We start from the raw sequence: 13,573 nt of genomic DNA, 5'->3' as shown, positions 1-13,573 counted from the left end.
TACTGTGGGCAGCAGTTTGGGTTTGTGGCCTTGTATGCACGAAATGAAAAAAAAAACCTTCCCCAGCTTTCATAATGACATGCTAGTACTCCATGACATGCAAATGAAGATCACACTTCCAAATGGAGGTTGTTTTCCTGAAATGAAGCAATATGAACCTCCTGACTCTACTTTCAAGGTGAAGCTTTAAGGCTAGACACCAATAACAGCTCTGAAACAACATTAAATATTTAATAAAGCAACTTGCAGTCTATAGTGGACGAGACACCAGACTAGGCAGAGCACCATAAACTGTTCAGAGCAGTGTTTGATCCACTCTGACCAAGGAAAGTCTTTTAAGACCTTCTTTATTCCCACAATAACAAACTGGGGTTACCGTATCTCCTTGTTCTTTCAAATGAAAACCTGTGATCCCTCAGCAACCAAAGACAGCAAAACAAATTACATGATTTATTAGGGATCTGATGCACTGAAGTTTTCCTTGTGAAAGCTCAGCTTTGAAGACTCTTGACTGTGAAGTTTCCATCATTTACCGCACGTGAGCATTCAGCAGCTGAACAAGCAGGAGTGAGAAGGATGTCCTGTCACACAGTGTTTTCCTGAAACACTAACCTAATCAGGAGCTGACTTAAGAGCTACTTTCAAAATACTACACAAGAAAATTCACTAGGTGCCAGTTGTCCAAGCAACTGGGACCTAATTAAATCTACCCAGCACTTGAGGGATTAGGCTGTTTTCTCCTCCAGTCCTCCAGCCTCTCCCCTGAGATAACACACACAGCTATGCTGAGATTTATTACTTGCTGACTGCTTCTCACATATGCTGATCTGGCCTTTGAATCAGAATGAACTTTGCTGGAAGTGACATTTAAAAACTGTTTTCAAAGTTATGTACTATTTTTTATTCAAAATATGAAATAAAAAGTTACATAGAGCACTTTAGTATCTAATGGTATTGATAAGACCAAGAAAAAAGAAACTCTTAGAAGGGTATTTCTCAAGCTCTCAGCCCAACAGCCAAGTGAGAAACTTTTCATTATTTCCCACTAGTGCTGTGTGTATTATTTCTTTGTCCATTGCTTCCCAGACAGGGATAACTCCACACATGCTGCTCGGAGTTTAAAAAAAAAAAACTTCCCACAAACGAACAGCCTTTTTGGAGAGGGGACAAAAAAATCCCCACCAAACCAAAACCTCCAGAAAACAACACATCAAAGCAAAGCAAAAACCCCAAACAAAGCAAAAACCACAGCAAGAGTTCTAAGAAAAAAATCCCAATATAAATCTAGGCAAAAAAAAACCCCTAACATAACCACTACCTTCCTCACACATTATGCTTCAAAACAAAAATAAATTGAAGTTGTCACGAGCACCATTTAGGCTGAAAGAGGCAGGAAAAGTTTCAACTCTCTCCTAAAGATAACCATGAGGAAGTTTTTATTATTCATCATCTCTTGGACTAAAGCACTTGTTTATCTGCCCAAGCAGAACAGTTAGAACACTTTAAACTTCCATGGAAGAGCTCTGCTGTGAGAGCCACAGCAACTCCACACTGCACATCCCAGAGTGGGTTCCACAGAGTGGATAAAGCCCTCAGAATTTTATTAACAAACACACAGTGCTTATAATACATCCCCAACAACTCTCTACACTCACACAGAGCTGAGATGTGCACTGAGAAAAGATTTCCCTGTCAGGAACTCTGTCATGCTCCTGAAACCCTAAACCACTGTGAGCTCCCCCACGAGTGAACAGAACAAGAGTTATATTTACCTTTGGCATCTCAGATGCCACAGAAAGTCCTCAGAAGAGAAGAACCCAGCCAAAAGCACGGATTCAATCAAGCTTTGTGCCAAAATAGAACTTTATACTGCAGTGTTTGTTAAAAAAAGCCGAACCCTAAAGTTCAGCATGTACATGTTTAGCTGCATTCCCATTTACATTGCTGACTCCTTGCTTTTAAAAACCCACGAGAACTGCTTTTACCAGTTCCATGGAGGTTGTACATCTTCCTAGAGCAAACTACAGCCTCTGGCTCCCAGGTACCAGCGGACAAACCTGACATGACACACGAGGTCCCTCGCTATCACCCCATGGTGCCTGTGACCAGGCCATGCTGCTAAATCCCAGTGCAACTACCAATCCCAAGGTAGATCAGGCCCAGTTTGACTTAAAGTCACAGCTCTACTTATCTTTCACACTACTGTAGTCACAAACGACAATAATTCAAATCACAGCTCTCATTTTTGCACAAGGACTAAAACTCAGTTTTTTTAATGTTAAAAACTTCCCGGGAGCATTTGATCTCATGGTACTTGAGTCAAAACCAGAACATCATGACTGGTTGTTGCAAACAGCACCTTTGCTTAGGCAAGGGCAGCACAGGAACACCCCACCAGAGATGAAGTTGTGAGAGCCCTGCTCAGCTGCAGCTCCTCCATCCCTTCATGAAAGAATCCCTCCAGTCTGACCCAGAACACACCTTCATTCCCTCAGTGATACGTTCCAGCGTGGAGAGAGCAGACCCAAGGTGAAACACTGCCAAGATCTGAAAAACCTCACCGAAACCCCACACAAACAGATGGCATAATTTGGGTTTTAAATGCTGCTTAGCATTTCCAGCTGCAAGTGGCAAATATCGAACATGCTCTGAATATGCAAATGATGAGATCAACACAAAAGGGGACAATGCAATTTCTGGTAAAGACAGGCAGCCAGAATGTTCAAACAGACTGCACCCCATTTTCATACACCAGTCATAATTACTTTATTGCACTGGGAAAGGGCAATTGCTTTCCCAACAATCTCATAACCTTGGGCTGCTCTTAACTCTTTAATATCTGTTTTAACTACAAGCCTGGACTGGGGTTCCAACTTTAAGCCAGTTACAGCAGTCTGATATTAAACACACAGGGAAGATGAGTCTGCCTCACATACTCTCACACATCAGCACACAAGACACCAAAGAGCATTCAATTATTAAGCAGGAACTGCCATACATATATAAAAAAATCCATTCCCAGCTCTAATCTCAAAGGAATAGCTTTATTACCAGGAAATGGAAACCTGATTTTTGGCTTCTTTGTTAGATTTCAATAGGAAATGGAGCAAAATACAGTGTGTTTTGACTGCTTGGAAGAATAAATTCTGTAGGGATCTGTTACCATGTCAAACTCTGAAAAAAAAGTCCCCAACCTTAAGTGCTTGAATTGTATTGACTCATATTATGGCTCAGTCATTTCCACACTGTCTCGTGATTTCACTGCTCACTGGGGCTGCTTGTGCTCATCAGCACTGAGCAAATCCAGGAAATCTCACAACAGCAGAGACCACAAACAACTGAGTTCCCAGGTTCAATTTGTGCTTGGGTTAAAACACCTGCTCTGAGCAAGAACAGAAACACAGTGAACTTCCCACAGTCACAGGATGTAACACCTTGGTCCTGGCACAGGTAAATGTTGGGTCTGTGCACTGATCAGATTAGGATGCTGAAACCTCCTCCACAAAGAACCTAAAGCCACTTCATTTTGCAGTGTTAGAACGTTTTATTGCCTTTATTTTACTAACTAGATGAACCTGTATGGAGACTAAACTGTGCCAGATCTATGGATTAAAGTATCAAATGCAATGGCAAAACTCTGCATTTTCTCCAGTTCCCAGCAATGCCCAAAATCAGGCCTTGATCTTCCCAAACAACATCAGCACACAAAACCTGACCAGAACGTTCAAACTACAAAGCAGTTTAAACTTTAAGCATCTAAATAGAATAGTTATCAGACTGCAGACGCTGCTGGAACACTGACTGCCTCTTAACAAAATTTCAGTTTTATTTCAAAAAACAAGTAATTTTGATCTCCACAAATAAGCAAATTCACAAAGGAAACACTGCCAAAATAAAGGCATTTTTTCTTGCTAGTCTCAAGAAAATTCAAATCAACACTTAAGACAAAATATATTGCATGTACAAAACTGGTGTTACAGAAGCAGCAATTATCTATACCAAATTTGGTTGCTTTCAGTAAAAGGTTTACCTATCACAGCTTTTTGCAGTCAGTTCATTTTTAAAAAGGGAAAAATAAGGAATTAAAAACCTGCAAGTATCAAACTTTTAGGCCCCAATACCAACACTTTCCAGGTTTATTTCACACTGTATTGTCATCTTATGAAAATGAAAGTGCCATCCATTTTCACAGACTAATTAAACCAAGTTTCCTTTCAAAATTTGCCATTCCCTCCCAAGAGAAGAGCACAGCTACATCGTTAATGCTGAATTTACAGCCTCCACTTCTTCTTTACTTTTGCTAACATTAGAAAAAGCCTGAATTCCAAATGCACCAATTACACAAAACAACATAGTGAAAAAATCTACACATCACAATCAAATACTGTCTCTTCCAGTAGTAAAACATTTATCCAATTACCAAGCCCTTTTCTTGGCTAAACTTGACACAAATGTTTCCTAAGGAAGGCCAGCCTGTTTTAATCATTTACATTTTTCAACACTATTTGTTCTCACTTTGTATCCAAAGGTCAGAACTCAAAGCACTACCCCAGGCAAACTTTGGAATAACTACTATTTTTGTCCACTCTTCTGGAAAGAGTTTCACTTCTGCTAAGAAAGCTGAAGTATAAAAACCAAATTTCCCTCTGATTCATTTCAAGATGCCTGACAGTATTTCTCATTAAGTTATCTGAGAGTGTTTTCTCTATGGGTCCTCTTTATTATTTAACTGGGAGTGTTACGTCATTACAGGCTTTTCCAGTCTTTAGTAATAGAGAAATTTGTCCTGTGTTCTGAAATACTGGAGAATCAGCCAAACAAGGAGCAAGGCTAAGCAAGGTCCAGTTGACACGAGTCTGAACCATGCCAGCTGCGACTCCAGCTGCCCTGACACAGCCCTCCGTCCCCAAATGCCCCTTCTTGACATGGTTTTATACATATTAATAAAGATTTGCACGTTAGTGGCTGGTGCTTGCTCCAGGTAAAGGCCTTCCCACTGCACTGAGTGTTCCCATGCACAGCACACGCAGCTCAGGGCTGCAGCAGGATCAGAAACTGCAGGAGCCTCCCCTCCCACACCAGGTCAGCCTATTCCTACAGCAACCCTGCACGCAAGGGTGAAAACCTTCCCCTCACACCATCGCCTGCCGGTATTAGAGACTCCCATCAGAGCACCGGGGCGCCTTCCAGGACACTGCAGTGCTTTAGAAACCACTTCTCATTCTGTTTACCTTTAAAACACAGACTAGAACTACTCAGTGCTCTCGTGTGTCATTTACTGAGTCTGGCACTTTAAATACACAAGGTTCAAATGAAAATAAAAGTTATTCTAAAGCAGGAATAGCTATCTTGGCCAAAACATTACAGCTCACAAGAACTAATAAAACTGATCTGCAGCTTGTTGACCCAGTCCCACGAGTGAGCCACCCCCAGGAAAGCAGTCAGAGCTACTCTGTAGCCTCCAGACAGCTGAAGGTACAGAGCACTGCCTCAAGCACCGCAGGCTGCATGGAATTCCTGCCCCCAATGCCTAGAAAATGCTGCTGGTCCTGTCCAACTCTGACTCTCAGCGATGGAGCCAAGTCCCCAACAAGTCACACCCCTGAGAGCCAACTCTCAGCTCAGCTCCTGAACTGCTTTTGTTTCCTGCCTGGTGCATCCCTGTACAGCAGAATCAGAACTTGTTTAAGTGACTGTGCCTGGCTGGGAGCAGCAGCAGCTCAAACCCCAGTTCCAGGCAGGGTTTGCACGCTCTGGGGTAGCAGTGGCCACCGAGCAGAGGGACACAGCCAACAGCTGGGGACTCCAACAGCTCCAGCCAGCACCTTCTAACCCACCCATCTGTCAGAGCTCAGCCCAGTGCTCCAAAGACACAGCCTTCATTTGAAAATCACTTGGCCAAAACAGCATTTCATGACAACCTCAACGCCCTGTACCTATTTCTGCACCCTGCCTTCGCAGCTGCTTTTTTTACTGGATCTCAGGTGAAATATCCTGTCAGCCACAGATATCAACAAGTTACAAAAATGCTGCTCTGCACTGTTTTACAAACTAAACAGTGTGCTCCTTCTAATCCAACATACACCGTTATCAGCACGACCTCTCAGTACCTCCTGAAGAAGTCCCAGAACAAGGAACAGTTAACATATGCACACTGACCTAACACTCAGAGCCGGCTCTATAAAGCTATACAGCCGTTAAAGAATTAAAAAATTAGAAACCAACAGGTTACTTCTGGCTGTTCTGAAGCAAAACAATAGGTGGCATAAACCCCCCTCCACCCAAAGACAAGGAGGTTTAGGATTAGTTCAGTGATAAACAGCTTATTTCCTTCCCCACACACAAAAATCAAACGCAGGCTCTCGGGCAGGGAGCTGTTAACCACTCACATCAGGAGACAAAAGCCTCATCTTTGTCACCTTTACACAAACAAAAATAAGCAAAAGAGGATTTGAGAGGCACATCAAGGGATTCTCTACAACCTGTAGTAAAATTGCAAAGACAGGCGATGCGTTCTGACAGAACAGCTGTACACATCATTATGTTAATTAAAATTAAGTCTCATCTACTTAGCATACAAGCAATTCACTGAACCTTAGTGACAAAAGGAAAGAACCATTTCCTCAAAGGGACATAATCACACACAACTGGAACAAGTTGTCTGCTTTACACTGAAGGCCACAGCAGAAAGGAGATAGAAAAGTATTCAAGAAACAGTCCTGGCTATTTTAAGCAAAACAAAGCACTATCAACTCTAAAACACACACAAAGGAAGTGGTCGGATAGATTACGTCAGCCGTTGCCTCAATTCATAAATTCTAACCACAAAACAAGACAAATTCTGAACTGCCTCTCTCTGGAATCCTGTTTAAAGCCAATACACGCAGTTTAGGTCTTAAAATACGCTCTCGAACAACACTCGCTGATGCATCACTTTCAAACAGCAACCGGGGGGTGAAAAAAAATTGTGTAATCCAAGTCAATTCTATCCTGCTGCCAGATCAAATAACATTTCGAGAAGTGCCTGCCAAGCACCCAGCCTGCCAGAGCACAATGAGCACTCAAGTGCTCGGGACTCAAAACCACCTTTCACTGGTCCCAGAGATCTTTATAAAATAGTTTAAACACTACTAAATTACATGGTTGGAAAAACAAATAAAAGCTTTTAAATGCTGCTCCTACACCATTCTCAACTTGCTGTCAGGCATCTCAGACGTCTGTCTTGTGATAGTCACTGGGCACAAGGATTCAAAAACGCGACTGCCTGTAAGAACAAAAACTGAGAAAAATGTGGAGTCGGTTGCACGTCTGGAACTAATTGCCTGCAGATTAACGGCTTTACATTGCAACAGTGCTGTCTGTAGGGTCTGAAATCCAGCTGACTTTAAACTGAGTTCCCAGAAGAAACGTATCTGTGGAGCATCTGAAACTACACTTCGCTAGGTTTCTATTCTCCACTTCCGTCTACTTCAGGCCCAACATTAATGTTAAGTTTAAAACAGCAAAGAAAGAAATTAAGTGGCCTTGTCACCCGCCATTTCCACTCCCCGACAATTAAAGCAGCCCCATATGGCTGTAAGGAGCCATCCAGCCACACAATGCCCCGTGCACGGCAAAGCCACATGGACTCAGACCAGCTTAAAACCAATTGCAAAACAAAGCAGAGCTGGTTTCTTCCTCAGGAAACAAAGTGGCCGAGCAGGTCTCCTGTCACTATCTTAAAACACCATTAAACACCGTTAAAAAAGTTACACCACACACTGTCCCAATTAGTACTTCAAAGGCATTCCATTGTACCAAGCGTAATGAGAAAGTACTTTCTTCCAGGATAAGGAAAATGCAATCCTTATCTCCTTATCTCATTTGCTTTTAAAAAAGAGAATTAAACACAGCAGTCCGGTTACCCGAACTGTTTATATTTAGAACAGGGAGGTAAAGCATTTGTTATGGAAAAAAAACCCCCCGTGCAGCCTTTAGAGCGTTCTGAACTTCCCAGGACAGTAACAACCTACCCACGCCTCACCTACCAAGTCGATCCAACTTTTTCTGAAAAAAAAAAAACAAAAAAAACAAACCCAACAAAAAAAAAACTGGAGTAACCCAGAGCGGAAAAGAGAATTAAGTCAAGCCTTTCCTCCATCCAGGCAGTTATCGTTGGCCAGGTAACAATTAGTCAACTTGAAGAGCAGCCTTAATTCTCCTCGTGGGAATACAACTTGTAAGGCACCGAGTCACCCAGTCCATCGGCTGCGGGCCCCGCTCCGGACCCCCGGCGGGCACGGGGGGCACTCACCGCGGCTCCGGCTGCGGGCGAGCCCCGAGCCCCGAGCCCCTGCCCCGCTCCGGCCCCGCACAGCCGCGGCCCGGCGCTGCCGGCGGCGGAGCCCGGCGGGAGGAGCAGCGGCAGGAGGAGGAGGGCTCCGGGAAGGGCAGGCACGGAGGAAGCGGGGCCGGGAGGCGCAGCCGGTGAACAAAAGGAGGCCCCTCCGCCGCCGCCGAGCAGCTGCGCCCGGAGCGGAGCGTCCCGGGCCCGCCGCCCCCCGCCCCGCCCGGCCCCACGCACCGGCACCGGGCCGCTCCTGCGGCGGGGGCGGCTCGGCACCGGGGGCGGCTCGGCACCGGCACCCGCCGCGGCCCCGCTCCGCCTCCTCGCTCGGCCCCGCCGGAACCGGGAGCCCCGTGATTGATGGCAGCGCTTGAAGAGCGTGGTCAGCGAGAAAATGCATCTGCGAGCGGCGGAGCGCGGAGGCGAAGCATCCCCCGGGCGCCCGGCGCTCCCAGCCCGCGGTGCAGCACGAATATCAATGCACGGCCCCTCGCCGCCGAGCATAACACAGGGGGTGGGGAAATGCAGATAAATCGGGGGCCGGAGGAGCCCTCCACGCGCGGCATTCAGCCCCGGCATGGGCGAGGAAGGGATGCCTGGCCAGGGCCACGTTCAGAGACCCTTTGCACAGGGATTTGGCTGCAGCGCATTCAATTAGTGAGCCATTTTGTTCAAAATCTTTCCTACGACGCCTTCCTTCCCCCCATTAGAGGCAGGAATTCATCTGCTCAGCCAAACATGTTCCTTTTAATTGTATGTAATTGGCTTTTTTTAAAAGAATGAATATTTATCTTACTGTGCATCTCCACGCAAACCTGTAACTCATCTCCCAATGGCTTGTGTTGTTCCTCAACACCACAACCATGACCTTTCAGTTGTTAGTGCCGACTTAATTTTAGAGCAAAGCTCTGCTATTTCCCTTGCAGAATAACATGCAAAACAAGTCATCTATGTAATCCATTACCTCGGGGCAACGCACACTTTATCCCTGCCAAGCAAATCCATTTCCTAGCCGTACAGTAATATTTTACCTATAAAATAAATATGGGAGTACACCACCTCAGAGCTGGTTTTACAAAGCCAAGTTAAAAAAAAAAAAATTCGAAAAAATGATAATCATTAAGGTTCACAGACCCGGTTAATTAGAGCAACACCCTCAAGTACTGCCTGCCAACTTCATCCTTCCAGAGGCTGCTAATTATTTGTAGTTGTGTATCTTCCCCCTATTTATCCAAACACATTTATACCACTTTCATACTAGAGCCCAGGAGTCCTTCAGGAGACAAAGATACAAGTTTGAAATTTATTCTGTACTTTCTAGAAATAGCTTCCTAAAACCACCCACCCAGGCAAAGCAGCTGATTAATTCCAACACGCCCTTGCCGCGTCGCGGGACTGCTGTGATCAATACAAACTGAGGGTGGTGTAGGCACGAGCTGCACTCCTGCAATATTCATCGTACAACACCTCCTGAACTGGAGCCTGTCTTCACCAGACCTGGTGCAAAACAAGCTTTGTAACCAAGTAGCCGTGTGATAGCTCCAAACCTGCCAGAGCTGAAACTCAATCCTCAAGTCAGCACAAAGCAACCACATCGTGTTTATCCTCACTCCTCAATTTTCTAATCAAATGTGGCCCAACACCTGGCAGATCATAGAAGGGAACTGACTGCTCCAGAGTGTATTTAAATCAGCGTTTACTCCTAATGACTTCCAAAAGAGCTTTCCAGCAGGAAGTTAATTCAGGCCAGGTTTCATCATTTGAAAAACACCCTGTTTGATGCTTCTCGTTCAAAAACACCTTATCCCTTTAGGGCAGGTGACCCAGCCAGCTTGGATCACAAATCCCTAAAGTCAGTATATATTGGAAAAACGCACTCAGATAATAATAACAACTTTAAAACGCATGGATTTTTTTGTATCCCATCAGGATGAAAGTTGTTCAAACAGTGCAGAGCACAGCATCTGGCAGCCTAAGCACAGCAACAGAACTGGAGACTATTCTTGAATCTCAGACACCGTCTTGCAAATCCAACACAAACCAACTTCCGAATTCAGCAGTGTGGGAGATGGCAGAGAAATCATCTCAAGTCCCATCTGTTTGTATACAGCATACTGGAGATCCTTGAATGAGCAGAACAGCCACAGCACTCAATCACTGACATCAGAGACAACTCAACTTTCACTAATTGGCTTTCCTAGGAGATATGGAGATCTGCCCCCATTTCAGAGACTAAAATGAAAAACATGCACAGAGTACAGCCTCAAGCTCCATTTTGCAATAGGGACTTTTTATCTTGTCTTTTGAAAATGGACTATAAAAGATATTTTCCTGGTCATGAAATACACCTTTACTAGTCACAGCATTATAAACCTTACAACAGCATTTCTTTTAGTATCCCTTCTGAAAGCTGGATATCTGAAAAAGGGAGGGAAATGCGAGTTACACATTCACAAAGCCCATCAAGACTAGGCAAAATCTTTGTTCACATGGGTCAGGAAAATACACTGGAAAGAGGAGACCTTGAGTGGAGATTCCCTGAATGGACAGGGTTGGAACCACTGCCCAGAGACCTCTCACTCTCAGAGAGCTCTTTGTGGTGTTTGGTCCAGCGGGCATCAGTCCTCTGGTGTTGCACAATGAAATAAAGCTCGACTCCTCCGCCTGCAAAATCCATCCCAGCTTTCTTGGCAGGCTCCATTTATCAAAACAAGCCTGTCATGTCGAGTACCATTAACAGATAATGAACTGAGACAAGGGATGCAGTTACAAGCAAAGCACTCCGCATGCTACAGGCCTGAGCACACAGCCAAGGGAGCTGATATTTACTATAAACATCATAATTAAATAGAACACCTAGCTGAAGAAACATTAAGGTCGTGACAATAAACAACAGAAGCTGGAAATCTGAAGAAATACGGCTTTGACTTGCTGTCAGTAATTCCTGACACTGCTCAAAGGCATGTGCACATCCACCCCTGCACACCTCTTCTCGCAGCTAAAATCTGGGAAGCACCTGTTAACTTGCAGTTTTCGGCTTTCAGCGCTTCCCCTGAATCCTGTAACACTTTGTATCCTGTACCCACGCACTTCAGCTCATGAAAGATTGAGCACTGAGAAGTGACAGACAGCGTATCTTCAAAGGGCTGGAAAATGTGCTGCTTTCGAGACACACGACTCATAACAAACGCGAATAATTCATAACTTCGCATGAGTCCGACCCTATTGGAAGAATACTAAACACAGACACACAAATCTGAGAAATATTAAATAAAGATGTAATCCCTCCAAGACACAAGACCTATCAATCAGCAGCATTCCCCACTTCTGACAGCATTAGCCATTGAGCACACATAAACATTTCACCTGCTGGAAAAACCGCTCCAAAGGAGCAATTCCGGCTCTCCCAGGTATCCACACACTTGGAACACAAACTAACCGTAAACAGGCTTAATGAGATTATACAGATTAAATGGGTACATTAAGTTGTTTTTTCAAGAGACACTCACGACCAAGAGGTGCCACAAACACTTGGAAGCAGCTCTCTCTGACTCTGAGTTCACCCATCCAAGTCGGCTTTTAAAGCAGGTTGGAGAACACTGGCGGCTCGCACGGATTGAACACAAAGAAGCCTTAAACTCCTTTTAAGAACACGTGGAGATGTGAACATGACAAGTGTTTCCTAAAAGCCAATCCAACACAACTTCCCAGCTTAGGCAAGCAGTGAGTCTAACACACCAACCCCCTGCTAAGCTGAACCTATTTTTAAAAGGGGACTTAACACTGTCTTCAGAGCTCCATGGAAATCAAGCTCTCCCCTCGGATCTGGCCTTGCACAAGGGGAAAGAGGAAGGGAGTAGGTTCATGGAGAACAAACTAACAGCTTAATATTGTCCCAACACTGTTTTCCTTGTGTGTCAGCAATTGCAGCGCTCGTCACAAGTTTCCCTGTCTCTGTCAGTGTGTGCAATCCCAGCCAAAACCCCGGCGGTACCTCCAGTAAAACAAAAACCTGACCAGAGGCAGCTTAAACTGAAAGTGAGCTGGAGAACTCCACGGGGCCAGCAGCCACCTGGAGATCTCTCAGCAGAGGAGAGGAAGCACTGGCCGGGCTGTCAGCAGGAAAGGTCACCTCCCACTGCTCCCAGCAGCAGCGCTGAGTGTCTGTAACCCAGTTCTGACTGTTTGCACTCGGACATCAAAGCACCCCAGCTCTATCTGAACACAAAACCTTTGGTCAGGCGAGAGGTGAGGCTCTGTTCCTGTGCACATCATGCGCTGTTTTCTTGGCACAAACACGGCGAGAGGAACTGATACCCAGCTCTTGACACAAATTTCTTCAAATCCGCTCGCAGCAGGAAAAGTCGTGTCTGCACTTGCAGATCTGTGAGCACCCACAGGAAACCTGCTCTGAGCTTCAGCAGCCACAGCTCCAGCTCAGCTCCACAGTTACACCAGGGTGCTTCTCCACACTGCTGAAAGGCAGTCTGTGAGAGGAAACTCAGGGCAACTGCCCTGTTGTTACTGCCCCAACACAACCAAAAAGCCATTTGGTGCTGCAATCCCAGCCTAAGGAGGCTGTAAACCCTGCACAGAGTTTAACAGCCACGGCCACTTCTGCTGCGCCACATTTACATACACAGCAGTTCTTACAAACCGGCGTGCCAAGAGTTGTTTTATTTACAGTGTAACTGCTGAAATTGCCATGAGCCATTTCCTTGCCTCTCTCAAACCCCCAAAAGGAACCTGTACCCTTTACAGACCATGGACCTTAAGAGGTTTGGCTTTTTTTGCTGGGGTAGATTTTGTTTTGTTTTGTCAGGATAAGGTTGCCCTGTTAAACCGAATTACAACAACTGTGACTCCTTCCCTGTACTTACGTGGGGCTCAGGATATTCCAGGTGACCTCTGGCCAAGCTCTAAGTCCTCTCAGGTCACTATTAAACTCTAGCACCACATCAACACTCGGGGACAGAGGAGCCTCCCAAGCACAGAACAGTCTGAGGAACTTCAGCCTGTTCTTAACGAGCCCTGGGCGCAAGAATTGCAGGCGATGCTCTTCTGTAACCGTCACCAGCAACTGCCACCAACTGCCCGGGCAGCCCTGCAGGGTCACTGGAGCCAAACCCCAGCCCACCACACAGGCACGCACCTCGAGCCACACAGAAACGCAAACCAAAGTCTCCCAAAGAAAGAAAAACCAGATCATTCCCAGGACCTGAGGCCTTTCCTGCTTGTTAATACAAT

At 45.3% G+C, this 13,573-nt stretch overlaps 1 protein-coding gene across 4 annotated transcripts in view; it reads right to left on the bottom strand.

Moving 5' to 3' along the window:
• The window catches only part of RERE (arginine-glutamic acid dipeptide repeats), a 177,384-nt gene that overhangs the window by 130,332 nt on the left and 33,479 nt on the right, over positions 1-13,573 (bottom strand). The window contains exon 1 of one of the 4 annotated variants that reach the window (XM_048326411.1): positions 8,294-8,316. The exons of the other annotated variants lie outside the window; for them this stretch is intronic. The gene's annotated coding sequence lies outside the window, so the exon portion shown is untranslated. Of the gene's footprint in view, positions 1-8,293; positions 8,317-13,573 lie in introns of those variants that run through there. 4 annotated transcript variants of the gene reach the window in all.

This window comes from Corvus hawaiiensis, chromosome 22 (assembly GCF_020740725.1).
Source record: "Corvus hawaiiensis isolate bCorHaw1 chromosome 22, bCorHaw1.pri.cur, whole genome shotgun sequence".
In the NCBI taxonomy this organism is placed as follows: Eukaryota; Metazoa; Chordata; class Aves; order Passeriformes; family Corvidae; genus Corvus; species Corvus hawaiiensis.
Note: the sequence above shows the minus strand (reverse complement) of the source record. Positions and strands in the feature narration are given on the sequence as shown.